This window comes from Hemiscyllium ocellatum, chromosome 48 (genome assembly GCF_020745735.1).
Source record: "Hemiscyllium ocellatum isolate sHemOce1 chromosome 48, sHemOce1.pat.X.cur, whole genome shotgun sequence".
NCBI lineage: Eukaryota > Metazoa > Chordata > Chondrichthyes > Orectolobiformes > Hemiscylliidae > Hemiscyllium > Hemiscyllium ocellatum.
Genome location: NC_083448.1, coordinates 2,165,488 through 2,183,075, shown reverse-complemented (window position 1 = coordinate 2,183,075; position 17,588 = coordinate 2,165,488).

Here is a 17,588-nt window from a genome sequence, read left to right as displayed (position 1 = left end):
TCAATTTTTACTCTGCAAATCTCTCTCTCTCTTTCTGTCCCTTTCTATATCTATCTCTGTCACCTGTGTTACTCTGTCCTTCTCTTCCATCCGTCTTTCTTTTGTCTCTGTCAGTGTTCTTCACTGTCTTTTATTTTATCCCTCTCTCCCTATCTCTCGTTCTCTTTGTCCCCTGGCTTTCTCTCTCTCCCCTGTCTCTTGCTCTCCTGTTTGTCTGTATCTCTTTTCTTTCAGACCCAAGCATATTACGTCCTGGAGCACATATCTTGCGTGGTCTTTAGGATATTGTCAGGGGCCCATAGGCCACTTGCAGAGCCTCAATGCCATTTGGCAGAAGACTGTCATCTGTAATGCTGGGAACCACAGAAGGAGGCTGTGATAGATCGCTTACTCAACACTTCTGATCAAGAGTCGTCTCGACTTGAACCGTTAGCTTGCTCTCTCTCCACCCGCTGAGATCCTCACATTTGTTGTTTTCACTTAGAATCATAGATTCATAGCATGGAAACAGACCCTTCGGTCCAACCCGTCCATGCCAACCAGATATCCCAAAACAATCTAGTCCCACCTGCCAGTGCCCAGCCAATATCCCTCCAAACCCTTCCTATTCATATACCCATCCAGATTCCTCTTAACTGTTGCAATTGTACCAGCCTCCACCACATCCTCTGGCAGCTCATTCCATAAATGTACCACCCTCTGTGTGAAAAAATTGCTCCTTAGGTCTCTTTTATATCTTTTCCCTCTCACCCTAAATCCTATGCCTCTAGTTCTGACTCCCCGACCCCAGGAAAAAGACTTTGTCTATTTATCCTGTCCATGCCATACGGACTTCAGTAAGGCGTTCGACAAGGTACCCCATGGGAGACTGTTTAGCAAGATTAGATCTCATGGAATACAGGGAGAACTAGCCATTTGGAAAGAGAACTAGCTCAAAGGTAGAAGACAGAGGGTGGTGGTGGAGGGTTGTTTTTCAGACTGGAGGCCTGTGACCAGTGGAGTGCCACAAGGATCGGTGCTGGGCCCTCTACCTTTTGTCATTTACATAAATGATTTGGATGTGAGCATAGGAGTTAGTAAGTTTGCAGATGACACCATTGGACATTGGAGGTGTAGTGGGCAGCGAAGAGGGTTACCTCAGATTACAACAGGATCTGGACCAGATGGGCCAATGGGCTGAGAAGTGGCAGATGGAGTTTAATTCAGATAAATGCTAGGTGTTGCATTTTGGGAAAGCAAATCTTAGCAGGACTTATACACTTAATGGTAAGGCCCGAGGGAGTGTTGGTGAACAAAGAGACCTTGGAGTGCAGGTTCATAGCTCCTTGAAAGTGGAGTCACAGGTAATGAAGAAGGCCTTTGGTGTGCTTTCCTTTATTGGTCAGAGTATTGAGTACAGGAGTTGGGAGGTCATGTTGCGGCTGCACAGGACATTGGTTAGGCCCCTGTTGGAATATTGCAGACAATTCTGGTCTCCTTCCTATTGGAAAGTTGTTGTGAAACTTGAAAGGGTTCAGAAAACCGTGGGTGGCATGGTGGCACAGTGGTTAGCACTGCTGCCTCACAGTGCTAGAGACCTGGGTTCAATTCCCACCTCAGGCGACTCTCTATGTGGAGTTTGCACGTTCTCCCTGAGTCTGCGTGGGTTTCCTCCGGGTGCTCCGGTTTCCTCCCACAATCCAAAAATGTGCAGGTTAGGTGAATTGGCCATGCTAAATTCCTCGTAGTGTGAGGTGTAGGGGAAGGGTCTGGGTGGGTTGCACTTCGGCGGGTTGGTGTGGATTTGTTGGGCCGAACGGCCTGTTTCCACGCTGTAAGTAATCTAATCTAAAAAGATTTAGAAGGATGTTGCCAGGGTTGGAGGATCTGAGCTACAGAGAGAGCCTGAACAGGCTGGGGCTGTTTTCCCTGGAGCGTTGGAGGCTGAGGGGTGACCTGACGGAAGATTGCTGCGAATGCTTGAGACCTTTCCCCAGGGCAGGACTGACTGGTACGAGGAGTCATAGTTTGAAGATATTAGGAAGAAGGTATAAAGGAGATGTGAGAGGTAGGGTCTTTACGCAGAGAGTTGTGAGTGCATTGAATGTGTTTCAGGTAAATCTGGTGCTGCTTCTGTATTCTCAATTGAACCATCGCCTGGTTTGATGGTAGTGCCTGTGATGATGTTGTGGCTTTCAACATGTTATGTAGTCTTTATTTTTGGAAGAGAGATTGCAAGGCAGAGGTTTGGAGCTACTGAATTCAGTAAACAGCTTGTGAGACCTTGGGGTTTTTTTTTTAGAAATTGGAACAAGAGAAGCAGGCTGGGTGTGTCAGCTGTCAGAGACCGGGCGTTCTAGTTATGGGAATCACAGAATCATAGATTCATAGAGATGTACAGCACAGAAACCGATTCAACTCGTCCATGCCAACCAGATGTCCGAACCCAATCTTGTCCCATTTGCCAGCACGTAGCCCATATCCCTCCAAACCTTTCCTATTCATATACCCATCCAGATGCCTTTTAAATGTTGCAATTGTACAGTCTCCACCACTTCCTCTGGCAGCTCATTTCACACACACACATCATCCTCTGCGTGAAAAAGTTGTATGTTAGGTCACTTTTAAAATTTTCCCCACTCAGCCTAAACCCGTGCCGTCTAGTTCTGAACTCCCCAATCCAAGTGAAAAGACCCTGTCTATTGACCCAATCCACGCCCCTCATGGTTTCATAAATCAACCTCCGACGCTCCAGGAAAAGCAACCCAGCCTGTTCAGCCTCTCCCTGTAGCTTAAATCCTCCAAACCTTGCAAAATCCTTGTAAATCCTTTCCGAATCCTTTCAAGTCTTTCCGATAGGAAGGAGACCAGAGTTGCACACAATATTCCAAAAGTGTCCTTACCAATGTCCTGTACAGCAGCAACATGACTTCCCAACTCCTGTACTCAATACTCTGACCAATAAAGGAAAGCATACCAAGTGCCTTCTTCATTATCCTATTTACCTGTAACTCCACTTTCAATGAGCTATGAACCTGCACTTCAAAGTCTCTTTCTTCAGCAACACTCCCCATCCCCAGGACCTGACCATTAAGTATATAAGTTCTACTCTGATCAGAGTGGTGGCTGGAACCAAACAGTTCCCCTGAGGTTCCCACACTCAACATACTACCAGCTATGAGCGACTACAGGGACAATAGCCCTGCCCACTGGAGATCTGGGAGGTACCACCTGGACAAATTTAAAGGGTGGTTTTACCCGGCCTACAACCTTTCCCATGAGTCTCCAGCCCTGACCATTGCTGACACCAGCACACACGGGTCACCTGCAGGATCTGTCTGTTTAAAAAGCACAGTCATCCATCCAGGTGGGAAGCTGGTTGAAGCTGGCGCACTGACCCCCTGCTCCTAACTCCCACAGCACGCCGATCTACTAGAGAAGGCAGTATATTAAACCTACAGGTCCCCAATCTCCCAGAATACCACCTCCCTCGCCATCTGGATCAGGACCCAGACCCACCATCTCCAGACCTACAATAGCACTGATTTTATCTGTGGTCACAAAGCTGACCCCTGGTTGCTGTTGTCCAGGGTGGTACCATTCATCTCTCACACCCAGTCCTCCCCCTCCGCAAAGCCCATGACCCACAGCCCTTGATGTAGCTCTCTACCTGATGGCACATGTGCCCTCATTTCAGTCCTGCATGAGGAGAACTCCCACTGGGAGCTATGAGACTGGGCAGCCTCCCGGCTGGGCTCATGGGGCACGGCCCTGCTACAGGGACTGATGGCCTTCATTGTTATCATTGCCGGGATTGTGGTGCTGGCCGCGGCTATCGGACTGTGCTGTACACGCCAGTGAGAAATACTACTGCCCTCTGTCCCACTCACCACTCAGCTAGTACAGATCCTTCAGAGGGTCGCTGTGGACATGTTGGGCCGAAGGGCCTGTTTCCACACTGTAGGGAACCTAACCTTTAAGGTGGCTCAGTGGTTAGCACTGCTGCCTCACAGCACCAGGGTCCTGAGTTCGATTCCCGCCTGTCTGTGTGGAGTTTGCACATTCTCCCCGGGTCTGCGTGGGCCCCCCTCTGGGCACTCTGGTTTCCTCCCACAATCCAAAGATGTGCAGGTTAGGGTGAATTGACCATGCTAAATTGCCTGTAGTGTTAGGTGTAGGAGTACATGTAGAGGAATGGGTCAGGGTGGGTTGATCTTTGGAGGGTCGGTGTGGACTTGTTGGGCCGAAGGGCCTGTTTCCACACTGTAAGTAATCTAATCTAATCACTGGGGGAGCAGCTCTGCCCCTGAGACAACCTCTGCTCAGTCTGACTCAGACACAGAGGATTAACACGGCCACACAGAACACAGGAAGAAACCATACAAGAAACACCCAGAATGCCTCAGCAATGAACAAACAGGGGCTACCAGGCATGACCATAGCACTCGCAGACCAAGGAATACACTTTCCAAGACAAACTGCCAATAAGTTTCATGTATCCGATAAACACAGCCCTAAGGGCAGTCTCATACCCCAGTGATGCCAACGCCGTACAAAGGACAGAGGTCAGACGGAGAGGCACTAGAATACCTCGCTCGCAGAAGAGAAACAATAGAAACATCTTACTGCCAAGGAAAGGGACATTCTCGCCTACCCGGGAAAAGAGCTGGAATCTCCTAATCCCATTAAAGACTGACTGATGCTGCCAGACGCTACATTATGTTCACATTCAGGACATTCTTCTGATAACTACTTTGTGATTATCACCATGGTAACTGGATTACTTGATTATTGTATTTTCCCGATTTCCGATTAGCACCATTGCACAATACCCCTATAAAACCTGGCTAGATTCTCTGCTCAGGGAAGAGAGCTTCAGCTACCTGAACAGAGGGTCTGTACTGTTTCAGCTCAGTCAAACCTGTGCTGTGCCGGGCAGGAAGATCGCTGAGAGTCTCGCACTCCTCAGGGATACGATCGCCTACGTGCAGGACAGAGGGTTGGATACCTGCCTGATCAGCCTGGACCAGGAGAAAGCCTTTGACAGGATATCACACAGGTATATGAGAGATGTTCTCTCCAAAATGGGCTTTAGGGAGGGAATCTGCAATTGGATCAGACTGCTCTACACCAACATTGTCAGTGCAGTCTTGTTAAATGGGTGGGAATCAGATAGCTTCCCAGTCAGATCTGGAGTCAGGCAGGGCTGCCCTGTCTCTCCTGCCTTGTTTGTGTCCTGCTTAGGGCCATTTGCCAAGTCCATCAGGAAGAATGCGAGCCTGAGAGGGGTGACTATTCCTGGCAGCGGGGGCCTACAGGTTAAGGCCTCCCTGTACATGGATGACGTCACCATTTTCTGCTCGGATTCGCTGTCTGTGCGCAGACTCATGTGCATATGTGATCAGTTCTTACGGGCCTTGGGGGCCAAGGTAAACTGAGGCAAGAGGGAGGCCATGCTCTTCGGGAACTGGGCCAACCAATCCTCGATCCCCTTCACCGTCAGGACCGACCACCTGAAGGTGGTGGGTATTTGGTTCGGGGGGGCTGGGGCATGCGCAAAGTCTTGGGAGGCGCGTATCAGCAAAGTGAGGCAGAAACTGGGCAGATGGAAGCTACGGTCGCTCTCCATCGCGGGAAAAAACCTGGTCATCAGGTGTGAGGCACTGTCATTGCTGTATATACGTGGCACTGGTCTGGCCTACTCCCAGAACCTGTGCCGCTGCAGTCACCCGGGCCATCTTCCAATTTATATGGAGGTCAAAGATGGACCAGGTCCGAAGGGACTCGATGTATAAAGATCTGGGCAACAGGGGAGAAAATACGCCCAATGCCACCCTCAACCTGATGGCCACCTTTGTGTGTAGCTGCATCAAGCTGAGCGTGGATCCCTAGTACGCAAACACCAAGTGTCGCTAAGTACTGAGGTAATACCTATCCCCGGTGTTGCGAAGGATGGGCCTGGCCTCGCTGCCGCAGAACACTCCGAGTAGTTGGACCATTCCGTATCACCTGTCCTTCCTGGAGACGTTTATGAAGAAAAACACCTTTGACCACAAGTCCATCAGGAAGTGGGCAGCACATAGGGTCCTTGAGACCCTTCGGGAAAAGGAGAGGGCGGATCCTATCGAGCGGTTCCCTGAGCAGACTGTCAAAGTCACTTGGCAGAATGCCTCATCACCAGAACTTTCCAACAAGCACCAAGACATGGCTTGGCTGGTGGTGAGAAGGGCTCTGCCTGTGAGATCCTTTATGCACGCCCGGACTCTCAGCTACACTGCACGCTGCACTCGAAGCGGCTGCGGGGGGGATGAGACTGTCACACACCTCCTTCTGAAATGTGCCTACGCAGAAGAAGTCTGGAGAGGAATGCAGTGGTGTTTGTCGAGGTTCGTCCCAAGCAGCGCCGTGACGTTGAACTCCGTGCTCTACGGTCTGTTCCCCGGGATGCACACTGAGACGAACATCAACTGCGCCTGGAGGATCATCAATTCGGTGAAGGGTGCTCTCTGGGCGGTCCGAAACCTGTTGATCTTCCAGCTGAAGGAGTTGATCCTGACTGAGTGTTGCAGACTGGCACCTTCCAAGGTCCAGGACTATGTGTTGAGGGATGCGCTGAAGCTTGGGGCAGCTGTCGCCAAGGTGCGGTGTGGAAAGACCACCATGTAACATCTGCCTGCCTAAGAAGAACAGGGGGCCCATGCAGTCATTTGGGTTCTGCTGATGCCTCAGCTAAATCTCTGGGCATATGATTGATAAATGTACAGACCTGTAAACACAAATGATAAATTGTGATCTCTGTATGCAAATGTTTATATGTATGGCATGACCAACTGCACAGACCATCAAATTATTTTATGAATAAAGTATATTTTAGAAATAAAAAAAGTTTCAGCTTAGTCGATTTCTCTTCCACGATATCGCTGTGTTTGTTCATTTCGCTATGTATATATGTGACAAAATATGTATATACAAAATACACGTGACAATACATGAGTCAAATCAAACGTGAGGTTCTCCTCTTTGGTAGACAAAACGGATGTGCATAATATTTCATAAATGGAGAAAAAGTGATTATATACAAAGGGAAGTGGGTGCTCTTGCAATGTATCACTGAAGGCTAGCATGCAGGGACAACAAGCTATTAGGAAGGCTAATGAGATCTAATTTTTATGACAAGTATAGGAATAACAAAGTTGTGCTTTAATTGACGTGAAGCTTGACTTGACCACACATGGAGTAATAAACACAGTTTTGTCTCCTTATCTGAGGAAGGATATTAAGGCAACACAATGCATACATGTTCTTGAATGGTGGGATTGTCCGAGGAAGAGATATTGGACAAACTATGGGAAGGTATGTGGAGGCACTGGAACTGGTGCAAAGGAGGTTTACCAGGATGTTGCCTGGTATGGTATGAAGATCGTAGGAGGAAAGGCTGAGGCACTTGGGGCTGTTTTCATTGGAGAAAAGAAGGTTTAGGGGTGACTTGATAGAGCTGTACAAGATGATAAGGTTGACCATGCGAACCTTTTTCCACGTATGGAGTCAGGTATTACGAGGGGGCATAGCTTTAAATTAAGGGGTGGTAGGTATAGGACAGATGTTAGGGGTAGATTCTTTACTCAGCGAGTCGTGAGTTCATGGAATGCCCTGCCAGTAGCAGTGGTGGACTCTCCCTCTTTATGGGCATTTAAACGGGCATTGGATAGGCATATGGAGGATAGTGGGCTAGTGTAGTTTAGGTGGGCTTGGATCAGCGCAACATCGAGGGCTGAATGGCCTGTACTGCGCTGTATTTTTCTATGTTCTATGTTCTAAACCCGGCCTGTATTCTCCACACGCTTGAAGAATATGATGATCTCTTTGAAACTTGGAAAATACTTAAAGGGCAGATGCACGTCAGGCGCACTGCGCTTAATTGAAGCTCTGCCTTTAAGGGCAGCACGGTGGCTCAGTGGTTAGCACTGCTGCCTCAAAGCATCAGGGTCCCAGGTTTAATTCCAGCCTCCCCATTCTCCCCGTGTCTGCGTGGGTTTCCTCCCACAGTCCAAAGATGTGCAGATTCGGGTGAATTGGCCATGCTAAATTACCCATAGTGCTCAGGGATGTGCAGGTTAGGGTGAATTGGCCATGCTGAATTGCCTGTAGCATTAGGTGCACTAGTCCCTCTTGGGAAATAAGGCAGGGCAGGTGAATGAGGTGTCGGGGGGAAGCACTTTGGAGCCAGTGACCCTAATTCTATTCATTTTAAAATAGTGATGGAAAAGGATGGACCAGATCTAAAAGTTGAAGTTCTAAATTGTAGAAAGGCCAATTTTGACGGTATTAGGCAAGAACTTTCGAAAACTGATGGGAGGCAGATGTAATGGGAAGCCTTCAGAAATGAGATAACAAGAATCCAGAGAAAGTATATTCCTGTCAGGGTGATAGTGAAGGCTGGTAGGTAAAGGGAATGCTGGGTGACTAAAGAAATTGAGGGTTTCGTTAAGAAAAAGAAGGAAGCATATGTTAGGTACAGACAGGATAGATGCTGGCAGGTGGGACTAGATTGGGTTGGGATATCTGGTCGGCATGGGCGGGTTGGACCGAAGGGTCTGTTTCCGTGCTGTACATTTCTATGACTCTATGACTAGTCAGAGGTAAATGTAGGGGAATGGGTCTGAATGGGTTGCCCTTCGGAGGGTCAGTGTGGACTTGTTGGGCCGAAGGGTCTGTTTCCACACTGTACGTAATCTAACCTAATGCAGATATTTCCTCGCCTTGGGGAGTCTTGAAATAGGGTATGTCATTTCAAAATAAAGAAATACCACTTCGGGATAAGAAGAGGAGAAGTTTGTTTACATGAAGGGTTTTGAATCTTTGGAATGCTGTACCGCAGATGGTTATGAAATCTCAGTCTTTGAATATGTTTGAAGATTAATAGATTTCTGATTGTCGTTAGCATAAATTGGGCAGCACGATGGCTCAGTGCTGCCTCACAGCACCAGGGCCCCAGGTTCGATTCCAGCCTCGGGCGACTGTCTGTGGGGAGTTTGCACATTCTCCCCATGTCTGCGTGGGTTTCCTCCCACAGTCCAAAGAATGTGCAGGTTAGAGTGAATTGGCCATATCACATTGCCTGTGGTTAGAGGTTCATTAGTCAGAGGGGAAATGGGTCTGGGTGGGTCAGTGTGAATTGGTTGGGCTGAAGGGCGTGTTTCCACACAGTAGGGAATCTAATCTAATCTAATCATAAAGGGTTATGGAATAGTGTGGATAAAGGCAATGAAGTGCTCGATCAGCAATGATTGTATTAAACGGTGGAGCAGGCTTGAATGGAGTACCTATGAGGATATTTACCGCTCTTCTACTAGTGTAAACACACATATAAACTGTCCCCTATTCCTGATGAAGGGCTTTTGCCCGAGATGTCAATGTTCCTGCTCCTCAGATGCTGCCTGACCTGCTGTGCTTTTCCAGCACCACTCTGATCATGTCCCAATAAACGTCATCGCGGGAAAGAATGGAAGCTGTCTTGACATCTTATTGGTTATTGACAGATGATTGACAAACATGGCGACGAGTTAACAGGCTGGGGGGGGGAAGGGCCAGAAGTCACGTGACTCGACCGTCCCCACCCCGTGTGGCTCGGTGTGATGTTGTCCCCACTTTGAGCTTAGATTAGATTACTTACCGAGTGGAAACAGGCCCTTCAGCCCAACAAGTCCACACCGACCCGCCGAAGCACAACCCACCCATACCCCTACATTTACCCCTTATCTAACAGCAGACACGGGGAGAATGTGCAAACTCCACACAGTCAGTCGCCTGAGGTGGGAATTGAACCGGGTCTCTGGCGCTATGAGGTAGAGTGCTAACCACTGTGCCACCATGCCACCCACTGACGGTGAGGAAGCCATTTCAATGTTTATTGTTAAGCCGGGCCACGTGCAACATTCACCGGGTTATTACCGGAAGTGGAATGTTGTTTTTGCCCTCATATTGTTAAACGTTCCTGAAGGTAAGCTGTACTTTTGAAGGAGGAGCGCATTTCCGCTTCAGCACAAAAACGCGGCAGCACTGGGAGTGAAGCAGGGAGCCCAGCAGCCCCCACAGCTCCAGCAGCCCCATAGCCCCAACAACTCCCACAGCCCCAGCAACTCCCACAGTCCCAGCAACTCCCGCAGTCTCAGCAGCCCTCACAGACCCAGCAGCCCCCACAGACCCAGCAGCCCCCACAGCTCCAGCAGCCCCATAGCCCCAGCAACTCCCACAGCCCCAGCAACTCCCACAATCCCAGCAACTCCCACAGTCTCAGCAGCCCCCACAGCTCCAGCAGCCCCATAGCCCCAGCAACTCCCATAGCCCCAGCAACTCCCACAATCCAAGCAACTCCCACTGCCCCAGCAACTCCTTCAGTCCCAGCAACTCCCACAGTCTCAGCAGCCCCCACAGACCCAACAGCCCCCACAGCTCCAGCAGCCCCATAGCCCCAACAACCCCCACAGCCCCAGCAGCCCCAGCAACCCCCGTAGGCCCCAGCAACCCCCACAGCCCCAGCAGCCCCAGCAACCCCCGCAAGCCCCAGCAACCCCCATAGCCCCAGCAACCCAAGCAGCCCCTCCAACTGGAAGGATGTGGAAGCTTTGGAAAGGTTTTCAAGGCGGTTGGGGAGGGAAGGTCCTATGGGGAAAGGCTGAGGGACTTGAGACTGTTTTCATTGGAGTAGAAGGTTGAGGTGACTTAAAAAAGACATACAAGATGATCAGAGGATTAGGTAGAATGAACAGTGAGAGTTTTTTTTCTTCTGGTAGTAATGAGGGGTTATAGCTTTAAATTGAGGGGTAACAGATGTCAGAGGTAGTTTCTTTGCTTGGACAGCCCCTCCAGCCAGCACAATGATAATTGATCAGTCCCAATGGTCAACTTCACTCTCATGCCAGCTGAGCTTCCTGGTACAAATCTCTTTTCCTGTGATCTACAGGATTAGTGCCAGAAGAAGGCATACGGTGGGTTAGCTTTCATGCACAGAAGGATTGAGTTCCAGAGCTGCAATATTATGCTGCAACTGTACAAAAAGCTGGTGCGTACAGTTCTGGTCCCCACATTTCGGGAAGGATGTGGAAGCTTTGGAAAAAGTGCGGAGGAGATTTACCAGGATGTTGCCTGGTCTAGAGGGAAGGTCTAATAAGGAAACGCTGAGGGACTTGCGTCTGTTCTCATTGGAAAGAAGAAGGCTAAGAGACAATTTGATAGAGACATATAAGATGATCAGAGGATTAGAGATAGGGTAGACAGTGAAAGACTTTTCCCTAGGATGATGACGCCAGCTTGTACGAGGGGGCATAACTACAAATTGAGGGGTGATATATTCAAGACAGATGTCAGAGGCAGGTCCTTTACGCAGAGAGTGGTAAGGGTGTGGAATGCCCTACCTGCTAATATAGTCAACTCAGCCACGTCAGGGAGATTTAAACAATCCTTGGAGAAGCACATGGATGATATTGGGATAGTGTAAGGGGATGAGCTAAGAATAGTTCACAGGTTGGCGCAACATCGAGGGCTGAAGGGCTGTATTGTTCCATGTTCAATTTGCTGGAGGATAGGAAATGGCCCCTTGAAGGGGAGTAGAGACAACGCTGGTAATTTATAGACCTGTGAGCCTTACTTCGGTTGTGGATAAAGTGTTGGAAAGAGAAAGGAATAATTCTGATCAGAGATAGTCAACACGGTTTTGTGAAGGGTGGGTTGTGCCTCACAAACTTGATTGAGTTCTTTAAGTAGGTGACCAAACAGGTGAATATAGGTAAAACCGTTGATATGGCGTATATGGATTTCAGTAAGGCAGCTGATAAGGTTCCCCACGGTGGACTATTGCAAAAAATGTGGAAGCATGGGATTGAGGTGGTTTAGATCAGAAATTGGTGAGTTGAAAAAAAGATAGAGGGTGGTGGTTGATGGCAGATGTTCATCCTGGATACTAGTGGTATACCGCAAGGATTTGTTTTGGGGCCACTGCTGTTGATGATTTTTATAAATGACCTGGATGAGGGTGTTGAAGGATGGGTTAGTAAATTTTACAGGTGACACGAAGGTCGGTGGAGTTGTGGACAGTGCCAAAGGATGTTGCAGGTTACAGAGGGGCATAGATAAGCTGCAGAGCAGGTCTGAGAGGTGGCAAATGGAATTTAATGTGGAAAAGTGTGTGATGATTCACTTTGGAAGGAGTAACAGAAGCCAAGAGTACTAGGCTAATGGTAGTGTGGGCGAGCAGAAAGATCTCGGTATCCATGTACGCAGGTCCCTGAAAGTTGCCACCCAGGTTGATAATGTTGTTAAGAAGGCACACTGTGTTAGCTTTTATTGGTAGAGGGATCGAGTTTCGGAGCCATGAGGTCATTTGCAGCTGTACAAAACACTGGTGTGGTGCACTTGGAGTATTGCATACAATTCTGGTCACTGCATTATAGGAAGGATGTGGAAGCTTTGGAAAGGGTTTCGAGGCGGTTTACTAGGTATTGCCTGGTATGGAGGGAAGGTCCTATGGGGAAAGGCTGAGGGACCTGAGGCTGTTTTCATTGGAGAGTAGAAGGTTGTGAGGTGACTTAAATGAGACATACAAGATGATCAGAGGATTAGGTAGAATGAACAGTGAGAGCTTTTTTTTCTCTTCTGGTAGTAATGGGGGGCATAGCTTTAAATTGAGGGGTAACAGATATAGGCCAGATGTCAGAGGTAGTTTCTTTACTTGGACAGTACTAAGGGTGTGGAATTCTCTGCCAGCAACAGTCATAGGCTCGCATTTAAGGGCATTTAAATGGTCATTGGATAAACATATGGATGAAAATGTAGGCTTCAGATTATTACACCAACCTGTGAAACCATAGAGGGCCGAAGGGCCTGTACTGCGCTGTAATGTTCTTGTGTTATACAAATTCACAAATTAGAAATAATGGGGCCTACGAGAGGGGAGAAAACAAAAACATCGGTAAAAATCAAACGATTTAGCCCAACACAAACCATAGCATGGTCTAAGTAAATGTTAAAATCATATATTTTTATGATATAATACAAAACTTTTAACACTTTCTGAAGTTTGCTGAGTTACAGTACTTTACTAAGACAGGGCCTGAGGGTCATTGTCAGCATCACCACTACTTTCAAGTGCAGAGTTATGGCAAGAAAATATTTAGTACAGAAGTAGGTGGCTGTGGTTCATTGTCCTCAGACTATTTCTGGGGAGTTGGCAGAAAAAAAGGCATCTAATGTTTGCTGCTTTGCCACATCTCAGTCGTAGAGATACACAACACGGAAACAGACTGCTCAGTGCAACTCTCCCATGCTGACTAGATATCCTGAATAAGTCTAGTCCCATTTGCCAGAATTTGGCACATATCCCTCTCCACCCGTCCTATTCAAATACCCATCTACCTGCCTCTTAAATGTTGTAATCATACCGGCCTCCACCGGTTCCTCTGGCAGCTCAATCCCTACATGTACCATGCTCTGCATGAAAAAGTTGCTTCTTAGATCCCTTTTAAATCTTAAATCACCATAAACTGATATCCTCGAGTTTTGGACTTCCCACACTAGGTCAAAGACCTTGTCTATTGACCCTATCCATGCCCCTCTTGATTTTATAACCTCTATAATGTCACCCCATAGCCTCCGAAGCGCCAGGGAAAATAGCCCCAGGCTGTCCAGCCTCTCCCTTCAGCACAAATCCTCCTACCCTGGCAGCATCCTTTGTTAATATTTTCTGAACCCTTTCAAGTTTCGCAACATCCTTCCGATAGGATGGAGACCAGAGTTACACACAGTATTCCGAATGTGGCCTAACCAAAGTCTGACAGCACAGAGACAGGATCATTGGTCCAAACTGGTCCATGCAGACCAAAATGTCTGTCCACGCTAACCCCTTTTAGCTGCACTTGACCCATATCCTTCTATTTCTTTTCTGTCCATGTATTTGTCCAAATACCTTTTAAATATTCGTGTACCTGCCTCAACAATATCCGCTGGCAGCTCATTCCATACGTGCACCTTTCTATGCATAAAAAAAAGTTGCCCCTCACAGTTCCAAATAATTTTTCCCCTCTAACTTTAAAATGATACCCTCTAGTCTTCGATTTCCCAAACTGGAAAAAAGACGAAGTGCATTGACCCTATCCATACCTCTCGTGATCTTATAAACCTGTATCAGGGCCCTCAATCTCCTTCATTCTAAAGAAAAAGGTTCTAGCTTTTCTAGTCTCTCCGTATAAATCAGGCAATTGAGTTCACGCAACATCCTTGTAAATTGCCTCTCTGCTTAACATCCTTCCGATAACAAGATGATCAAAACTGAACACACTGCTCCAAGTGAGGCCTCGCCAATATCCTGCATAACTGCGACATAACTCACTGCCCTGACTGATGAAGGCCAGAGGGCCAAAGGACTACTCGTGACTCCACTCTGTGATAATACTCAATCCCTGAACTGTCACTTATCCGTGTAAAATTCCATTTACCATTTCACAGTCTATTTATGGGCAGCACAGTGGTTAGCACTGCTGCCTCACAGCGCCAGGGACCCGGGTTCAATTCCCGCCTGAGGCAACTGTGTGTGGAGTTTGCACATTCTCCCTGTGTCTGCGTGGGTTTCCTCCGGGTGCACCAGTTTCCTTCCACAGTCCAAAGATGTGCAGGATAGGGTGAATTGGCCATGCTAAGTTGCCTGTAGTGTTAGGTGAAGGGGTAAATGTAGGGGAATGGGTCTGGGTGGGTTGCTCTTCAGAGGGCTGGTGTGGACTTGTTGGGCAGAAGGGCCTGTTTCCACACTGCAAGTAATCTAATCTAATCATTTCCCTGCTGCAACTTCTGATAACCTTCCTCGCTGCCTTTTTGTGTCATCAGCAAACTTGCTAATCATGCTTTGTACATTGTCAGCCAAATCATTGATATAGATACCAAACGGTAACGGATCCAGCGCCGACCCCTGGGGCACGGCACTAGTCACAGGCCTCCAATTTGAAATGTATCCTTCCACTATTGCCCTCTGCTTCCAACCATCAAGCCAATTTTGTATCCAATTTGCCAGTTCATCCTGGGTGGGACGGTGGCCCAGTGGTTAGCACTGCTGCCTCACAGCACTAGAGACCCTGGTTCAATTCCCGCCTTAGGCAACTGGCTGTGTGGAGGTTTGCACATTCTCCCCGTGTCTGCGTGGGTCTCCTCCCACAGTCCAAAACTGTACAGGTTAGGGTGGATTGGCTGTGCTAATTGGCCGTAGTGTTAGGTGTCGGGGTAAATGTAGGGGAGTGGGTCTGAGTGGGTTGCGCTTTGGAGGGTCGGTGTGGATTTGTTGGGCCGAAGGGCCTGTTTCCACACTGCAAGTAATCTAATATAATCTAATCAATGCGATCTAACCTTCCAAAGCAGCCGACCATATCAAAGGCCTTAATGAAGTCCATATAGACTGCCCTACCTTCCTGCTTTTTATTTGCAGCCTTTCTTGAATGACGGCACAACATTCACTACCCTACAGTCTTCTGGGACCTCATCCACGGCCAACGATTCAAAATCTCCGCCAGAGCCCCTGCAATTTCTTCTCTAGCCTCTTGCAGTGTTCTTGGATATATCTGGTCAGGACCAGGAGATTTATCCACATTTTAATACATCCTAATACATCTAATACTGTCCTCAAAATATCACAGTGAACATCCCAAGTCATCCTGTCTTTTTCCATGGTAAACACAGAGGAATATTAATTCAGAGTCTTGTCCTGTGGTTCCAGACCTACATGTCTATTTTGGTACCGGAGAGGTGCTATTCTTTTGCTAGTTCTTCTTTTTCCTTTTAATAGACTTTAAAGTACCTTTTCGGATTCACCCTAATCTTCTCAGCCCAGAACGTCTCATGCCCCCTTTTTGCCCTCCTGTTTCCTTCTTCCATAAACGCATGTATTCCCTGGATACCTCTGGGGATTCCCTTCATCCCAGTTGCTGATATCTGAGCCATAACTCCTTTTTTTTTGACTGGTCAAACCTTCAATATCTCTAGTTATCCAGGTTTCCTATTCCTGCCAACCTTGCTCCTCAGCCTCCCAGGAACATATAGACCTCTAACTCTAGCGATCTCACGTCTAAAGACCTCCCCTTGCCAGAGATCCCTTTGCCTGCCAGAGCTGGAAATGTGTTGCTGGAATAGCGCAGCAGGTTAGGCAGCATCCGAGGAATAGGAATGCGCGAAACATCGAATTTTCTGTTCCTTGGATGCTGCCTGACCTGCTGCGCTTTTCCAGCAACACATTTTCAGCTATGATCTCCAGCATCTGCAGACCTCACTTTCTCCAACAATATACTCCAGTCAACCCTTACCATCTCCTGTCTAATTCTATCAGAATTCGCCTTGTCCCAATTTAGGGCTTAAAACTGTGGACCAGTTTTGTCTCTCTCCATAACTATTTTAAAATCAATAGAATTATGATTGCTGGTCCCATCCTATTTTCTAATGGTGTGTTGAATTTTGCCCTTCCCGAGTTGGACCCTTGTTATACTGCTTGAGGAAACTTTCCTGAACACACTTAACAAATTCCACCCCATTTGACAGTCTCAGGCTATGTTAGGAAAATTAAAATCCCAACTCTGATGACCAACTGGGGAGAGTTGCTAGAGCAAATCTCCCTGCATATTTGTTCTCTAATTCCTAATGACTACTTGGGGGACGTATAGTACAACCCCAATAACATCACCACCCCCTCCTTATTTCTTAGCTCCACCCACAAAGCCTCAGTGGATGATCCTTCAGTTATTTCATCTCTGACTACTGCTGTGACACTCGCCTTAATCAAAAATGCAACTTATCCTTCCCTATGTCCACCACCTCTGCCCAACCTAAAGCACCTTTCCCCTGCCATATTAAGCTCCCAGTCCTGTCCCTTCCTTAGCTGTGTTTCTGTAATAGCAATAATATCCCAGTTAGAACAGAGAACAATACAGCACAGAACAGGCCCTTCGGCCCTCGATGTTGCACCGACCTGTGAACTATTCTCGGCTCGTCCCCCTACACAATCCCAAAATCACCCATGCACCTATCCACACCCTGAGTTCATTGGCTTTTCCTGTCAGTCCTCTTACATTTAAAATAAATGCAATTTAATTAAGCAGGAATTCCTAGCTCCCTGTCGTATTCCAGCCTGACCTGGCTTGTCAACTTGCTATTTCTGGTGACTGTATCTCCTTCGAGCACTTGACTCCCTGCTGTTGAGGATCCCCCCCTAACAACCCCTCCCAATCTACTTAAATCTATCAATTTAAATCCTCCCTTTTCTTCTTTCATGAAAAAGCTGTTCGCAGGCTCCCAGATAAGACTTTATTCTATGGTCTGCTCTCATGCTGGGTTGAGCATTGTAGCTATTGTCTTCAAGAGCTGCAACAGCTTCTCAATTTCCCTCAGGGCAAAAGATCAAAGAGAATTGTGACGTTCTCCTGCTGTTGCATCCTGGACTTTATTTGCATCGTGAGCTTCATTTCCACCTGCAGCACCGAGTTGTTGTTGATCTGTCTCCTCCTCTTTCAATCCAACTTGCTTTGCAAGAGCAGCACCATGTTCTTTGATTGCTGGACTTATGCCCTTGTACATGGTGAACA